At 45.3% G+C, this 6,000-nt stretch overlaps 1 protein-coding gene across 1 annotated transcript in view; it reads left to right on the top strand.

Moving 5' to 3' along the window:
• The first annotated feature begins 1,150 nt into the window (after positions 1 to 1,150).
• LOC124037759 (breast cancer anti-estrogen resistance protein 3-like) overlaps positions 1,151 to 6,000 on the top strand; it is a 57,509-nt gene continuing 52,659 nt past the window's right edge. The window contains 1 exon segment of the mRNA XM_046352777.1: positions 1,151 to 1,282. The gene's annotated coding sequence lies outside the window, so the exon portion shown is untranslated.

The following is a 6,000-nucleotide window of genomic DNA, read 5'->3' as shown; positions in this document are numbered from 1 at the left end:
AGGGCTTGTAGGCCTGTTGTAAGGCAGGTCCTCAACAGACATCACCGGCAACAACGTCGCCTGTGGGCACAAACCCACCGTCGCTGGACCAGACAGGACTGCAAAAAGTGCTCTTCACTGATGAGTTGCGGTTTTGTCTCACCAGGGGTGATGGTCGGATTCGTTTATCGCTTGTCATCAAAGGAATGAGCGTTACATCAAGGCCTGTACTCTGGAGCGGGATCGATTTGGAGGTGGAGGGTCCGTCATGGTCTGGGGCGGTGTGTCACAGCATCATCGGACTGAGATTGTTGTCATTGCAGCCATCTCAATACTGTGCGTTACAGGGAAGACATCCTCCTCCCTCATGTGGTTACCCTTCCTGCAGGTTCATCCTGACATGACCCTCCAGCATGACAATGCAACCAGCCATACTGCTCGTTCTGTGCGTGATTTCCTGCAAGACAGGAATGTCAGTGTTCTGACATAGCCAGCGAAGAGCCCAGATCTCAATCCCATTGAGCAAGTCTGGAACCTGCTGGATCGGAGGGTAAGGGCTAGGGTCATTCCCCACAGAAATGTCCGGGAACTTGCAGGTGCCTTGGTGGAAGAGTGGGGTAACATCTCACAGCAAGAACTGGCAAATCTGGTGCAGTCCATGAGGAGGAGATGCAGTGCAGTACTTAATGCAGCTGGTGGCCACACCAGATACTGACTGTTACTTTTGATTTTGAACCCCCCCCTCCTTTGTTCAGGGACACACATTTCCATTTATTTTAGTCACATGTCTGTGGAACTTGTTCAGTGTACGTCTCAGTTGTTGAACCTTGTTGTATTCATACAAATATTTACACTTTATGTTTGCTGAAAATAAACGCAGTTGATAGTGAGAGGACGTTTATTTTTGTTGTTGATTTTGTGTCCCATGCCACTGAAGCCCCTTGAATTGAATTGAGAGATAGATGTCATACTACTGAGGGGAATAGGAGGGAAACACAGCGACTGTGGGAGGCCCAGGGACACAAAGCAAGAGCGAGAGAGAGAGAGAGAGAGAGAGAGAGAGAGAGAGAGAGAGAGAGAGAGAGAGAGAGAGAGAGAGAGAGAGAGAGAGATGAGGAAGGAATTTGTTTCTGCACGCTGGTCTTGTTGTTGCCTGTCTGTGTGAGTCTTTGTGCTGGTCAGTCAGTCTACTATGCCTTGGACTCTGTAGTGCTACAGCTCAGGAGGAACTCTACTCAAGTAAAGTGAGGAGAAAATCTCTGGCTGTGCTCTTTTTCAAAACAAGTGCAACTTTAATAGACAGGTAAGGAATTCTGGAAATGATACTGAATGGAAGTCACAGGGAGTGTTGGAGTGTGGTGTTGTATCTATCTCTTTAGTATGTTTACGACTTCAAAGAACGTTGATTTATTCAGACTTTACACGTCTTCACAACAACAGGAAACTCTCAGTATTGTTTTTAATCAAGTTACTTCAGTCAATTCAGTTTTTGCAGCCTTTTCTCACTAACAAGGTCAAACATTTACAAATATTTCCTAAAACGTTTTTTTTTTCTTTATTTTACACAATATCATAAGATAAGCATTTCGACTACTGAATTGATGTCTTTCAAGAACTTTGCTTTCTGAGACTTTTCCCTTGGGAAATAGGCCACCTAAGATGCTGTGTGTGTAGGAGAGAGATGACAGTAGCTGGTCTTGTTGGTGAGGAATGGAGTGGCAGCCACCGCTGTGGGCTTTAATAACTAGCGATTAATATGTCACACACAGACCAGCCATGCAGCCCATAAACTAAGACTCAGCGGGTTTCTCTCTCTCTCTCTCTCTCTCTCTTGCTTCTTCGCTCTCTGTAGCTGTCTTTCTCTCTGAGGAGGAGGAGAGGAAGATCTGAGTTAATTTCAAACACCCCCCTTTCTCAACAAAAGAAGGGCCCAAACAAGTGTCATGTGACAGTTGGGCTCATTGTTCATTTCAGAGATCTGGAGAGAAAGACTGGCCAGGGGATGCTTCAGTAATGCACTGGTGTGTGTGTGTGTGTATGTTTATGCTAATGTCTGTGTGCAAGCATGTTTGTCCTCAGTTTTCCGCCCATCCACTCTCTCCAGTTTGCGGTGAGAGAGGAAGGGCAACCTCACTCAATCAGTTTCCTCTGGTTAATTTTACCCCTCTTCATTTCCCTGCATGATTTTTATTTGTGGCGTTGTTTTCCTGTGCCACTCATTATCTTTCCCTGTGTGTCTGCTTTGCTGTCTGGGTAATGAGGGGCCAGGCCTGCAGCATGTGACAGAGCTGGAGCTGTAGGGCCTCGTAAAATCTGCGTCGCAGAGAATGTGTACAGAATCCAGACATTACAACTGAATACAACAATATTTAAACATGTATTGGATTTAGTAGTAGGAAATCAACTAAATCTATTGAACTTATTAGAAAATGCATGAATTGGCCCAAGTTAATCATAGGTCACGAACATAATGTATCAGTGATTCATATTTTCCTGCAACATTGTGAAACAGCACAGGAATGCCCCTGTTTATGTGTGTGTGCGTTGCACGTGAATGTCTACACTTTGTGTAACCGCTAGCGATGATGCTAATGATTCCATCTCAACCAGAAGAAGGTTTTCCCAAAAATCTTCTCAATGACATGTTAACTTTGCATTAATCCCAGTGGCCATTTGTTTTGCAAACTCTGCAACGAGATGAGTGCTACAGAAACACTGCTAACCAAACAATGGTCTATTGCTGGTGCTCACAACATCCATTAGATTCTTCCCAGACGTCAAAAATGGTCCCCTGATGTGGTTGAAACATTGTGGACTTTGAACATCCAATTGTGTTGTTTTTCTATATAAAAAAAATAAGTATGATTATAAGAGGGAAAAATGAAATCAGGCAAAAATTAAACAGATATTATAGGGTTCCTAGAGCTGTGAAGTGTCTGCTGGCTGCTGCGTTTAGAGCCCCAGCTGAAAGACATCCGGATCTCCCTGCCTTGCCTGTTGCCTCCACACCTCAGCTGATTGGGCATGTGAGCTATTCACAAGTCAGATCCTTTCTCCACGGCTTCCTGTTCCTTCCTGTAAACTAGATAAGATGCAAGCTGGACACCCTGCTATAGAAACCCTGAAAGCCGGCTCAGAGCCTGTATCCAGCCTGATTCACTGTGATTTGTGTACTGAGGGGAGGACCAGCGTAAATGCGGGGAGAGAGAACTCCCAAAGCCCTGGGTGTGATGGGTCTGATGGGGGGAGAGAGAACTCCCAAAGCCCTGGGTGTGATGGGTCTGATGGGGGAGAGAGAACTCCCAAAGCCCTGGGTGTGATGGGTCTGATGGGGGGAGAGAGAACTCCCAAAGCCCTGGGTGTGATGGTCTGATGGGGGGAGAGAGAACTCCCAAAGCCCTGGGTGTGATGGGTCTGATGGGGGGAGAGAGAACTCCCAAAGCCCTGGGTGTGATGGGTCTGATGGGGGGAGAGAGAACTCCCAAAGCCCTGGGTGTGATGGGTCTGATGGGGGGAGAGATGTATGGTCAGCCCAAATGTTCACGGAGTACAACAGGCTGATATTCTAAACTAGACTAGACCAAACTGTTTTGTCTCCCTCAGAACTGCCTGTTTCCATTGTCAGATATGGGATGGATGGGAGAAGCGGGATGGGCATAGCAGTCAGCCCTATAGTGCCAAATGTTTTAGAGGTTTTATTTTGCAGAGTACTCTCGTGGCCCACAGCCTCTCTCTGGCCTTTTGTCCACTCAACGCAGGTTTGAATTCATTAAAGGGGACTTGCATTATTCACTAGATTCACATGGAGGAGTGAGTGTGGGGGAAGGCTGGAGAAAACAACATAACTCTGATTATACTGGCCAGTTTGCACTGGAATATTCTCTTCCTCCACTTTTTAGTAACTTCTCTAATAAGCTTTAGTTTTGATGTTTATAGTTTCATTTCCTTTATATTTTGACTCACATATCTTTCTGATCAAGGCCAATTTTGTCATTGCTCACTTTTAGGTAACATATTTGTAGATGCTGTGTGACTAGTGCAGGACACAATGCTCCTACTATAAGTACAGTAAAAAAAAATCTTTGTGTTTGTTGACATGAGCTAATGACAAGTGCCATGAGCCAGAACTTTAAGGTGTGTGTGTGTGTGTGTGTGTGTGTGTGTGTGTGTGTGTGTGTGTGTGTGTGTGTGTGTGTGTGTGTGTGTGTGTGTGTGTGTGTGTGTGTGTGTGTGTGTGTGTGTGTGTGTGTGTGTGTGTGTGTGTGTGTGTGTGTGTGTGTGTGTGTGTGTGTAATATGCATAGGATGATGTCAGCAGTGGGCAGCAGTTAAAGTGATGAGAGGACAGAGACAGAGATGGAGAGAGCCAGAGAAAGACCATTGTGCTTGTGAGAGGTAGACAGACAAAAGAGAGAAAGGAAGTGAAACAGTGTGAGGTAAAGCGGAGTGACATCATGAGGCAGAGAGGAGATAGACAAAAGAAGACGGACGGTGGCGATTTTCTACACTCACACCTCAGTTCAAATAACAGTGATTACCTTGTCACCTCTTCTATAATTTCACATTAATAATTTATTTTATCAGAATATTGAATATTCATGTTGTCATAATGAGCCCAGACAGAGTTAACCCTTTGTCTTCCAGCACGTGCAACAGACTCACCACAGGGAAGTAATTATCAAACAGCATTCCTTGAGTGGGAACAGATGTGCCTGGTTTTGGCCACACTGACTCACTGCTGGTTTCTCATTCTGCTTTTTCTGAGGTCAACAGCAAGCCTCCACACACTGACCAGCCCTAAGCCCTCAGGCACCAGCCAATTAACCCCTTGCCCCAGCCCCACCAGTTTCACTGGCTTCTATAGGAATCCTCACCTGGCCACTGAAGAGTGGTCTGGCACAAAATGGCTGCTTAGCACTAGGTGGGTGCTGTTGGTTAAGGTCGGGTGTTTGATTGAGTCAAAAATAGTTTATTATATTGACAAGATAGTCAAGTGACCGCTCTAACAAAAGAAATACAGTGCATTCGGGAAAGTATTCTGACTTATTTTTTTTATTTTTAGCAAATTCAACTGAAATACCTTAATTACATACGTATTCAGACCCTTTGCTATGAGACTCGAAATAGAGCTCAGGTGCATCCTGTTTCCATTGGTCATAATTGAGATGTTTCTACAACTTGATTGGAGTCCACCTGTGGTAAATTCAATTGATTGGACATGATTTGGAAAGGGACACACCTGTCGATATAAGGTCCCACAGTTGACAGTGCCTGTCAGAGCCGTAACCAAGTCATGAAGTCGTAGGAATTGTCAGTAGAGCTCTGATTTATGGATTGTGTCAAGGCACTGATCTGGGGAAGGTTACAAAACATTTCTGCATTATTGAAGGTCCCCAGGAACACAGTGGCCACCATCATTCTTAAATGGAAGAAGTTTGGAACCACCAAGACTCTTCCTAGAGCTGGCCGCCTGGCAAAACTGAGCAATCAGGGGAGAAGGGCCTTGGTCAGGAAGGTGACCGAGAACCCGATGGTCACTCTGACAGAGCTCCAGAGTTCCTTTATGGAGGTGGGGGAACCTTTCAGAAGGACAACCATCTCTGCAGCACTCCACCAATCAGGCCTTTATGGTAGGGTGTCCAGACGGAAGCCACTCCTCAGAAAAAGGCACCTGACAGCCCGCTTGGAGTTTCACAAAAGGCACCTAAGGGACTCTCAGACCAAGAGAAACTAGTTGCTCTGGTTTGATGAAACCAGCATCATCTTTGGCCTGAATGCCAAACGTCACATCTGAAGGAAACCTGGCACCATCCCACGGTTTTGCTAAAATTTCTCAGAACCTGATTTTGCTTTGTAGTTAGGGGTTAAATTATTTATTATTTTTAAACAAATTCCACACTCCCTCATTGACTGCCATACAAAAATTCCTCATTCCGTGGGGTTATTTTCGTGGACAGATTTTGGGCAGAGTAAAACCTCTCGCTTCGCCTCTTCCTCTTTGGGTGAGTTGTGTGATTTGTCA

This window comes from Oncorhynchus gorbuscha, linkage group LG06, assembly GCF_021184085.1.
Source record: "Oncorhynchus gorbuscha isolate QuinsamMale2020 ecotype Even-year linkage group LG06, OgorEven_v1.0, whole genome shotgun sequence".
In the NCBI taxonomy this organism is placed as follows: Eukaryota; Metazoa; Chordata; class Actinopteri; order Salmoniformes; family Salmonidae; genus Oncorhynchus; species Oncorhynchus gorbuscha.
This window is presented reverse-complemented; position numbering and strand designations above follow the sequence as displayed.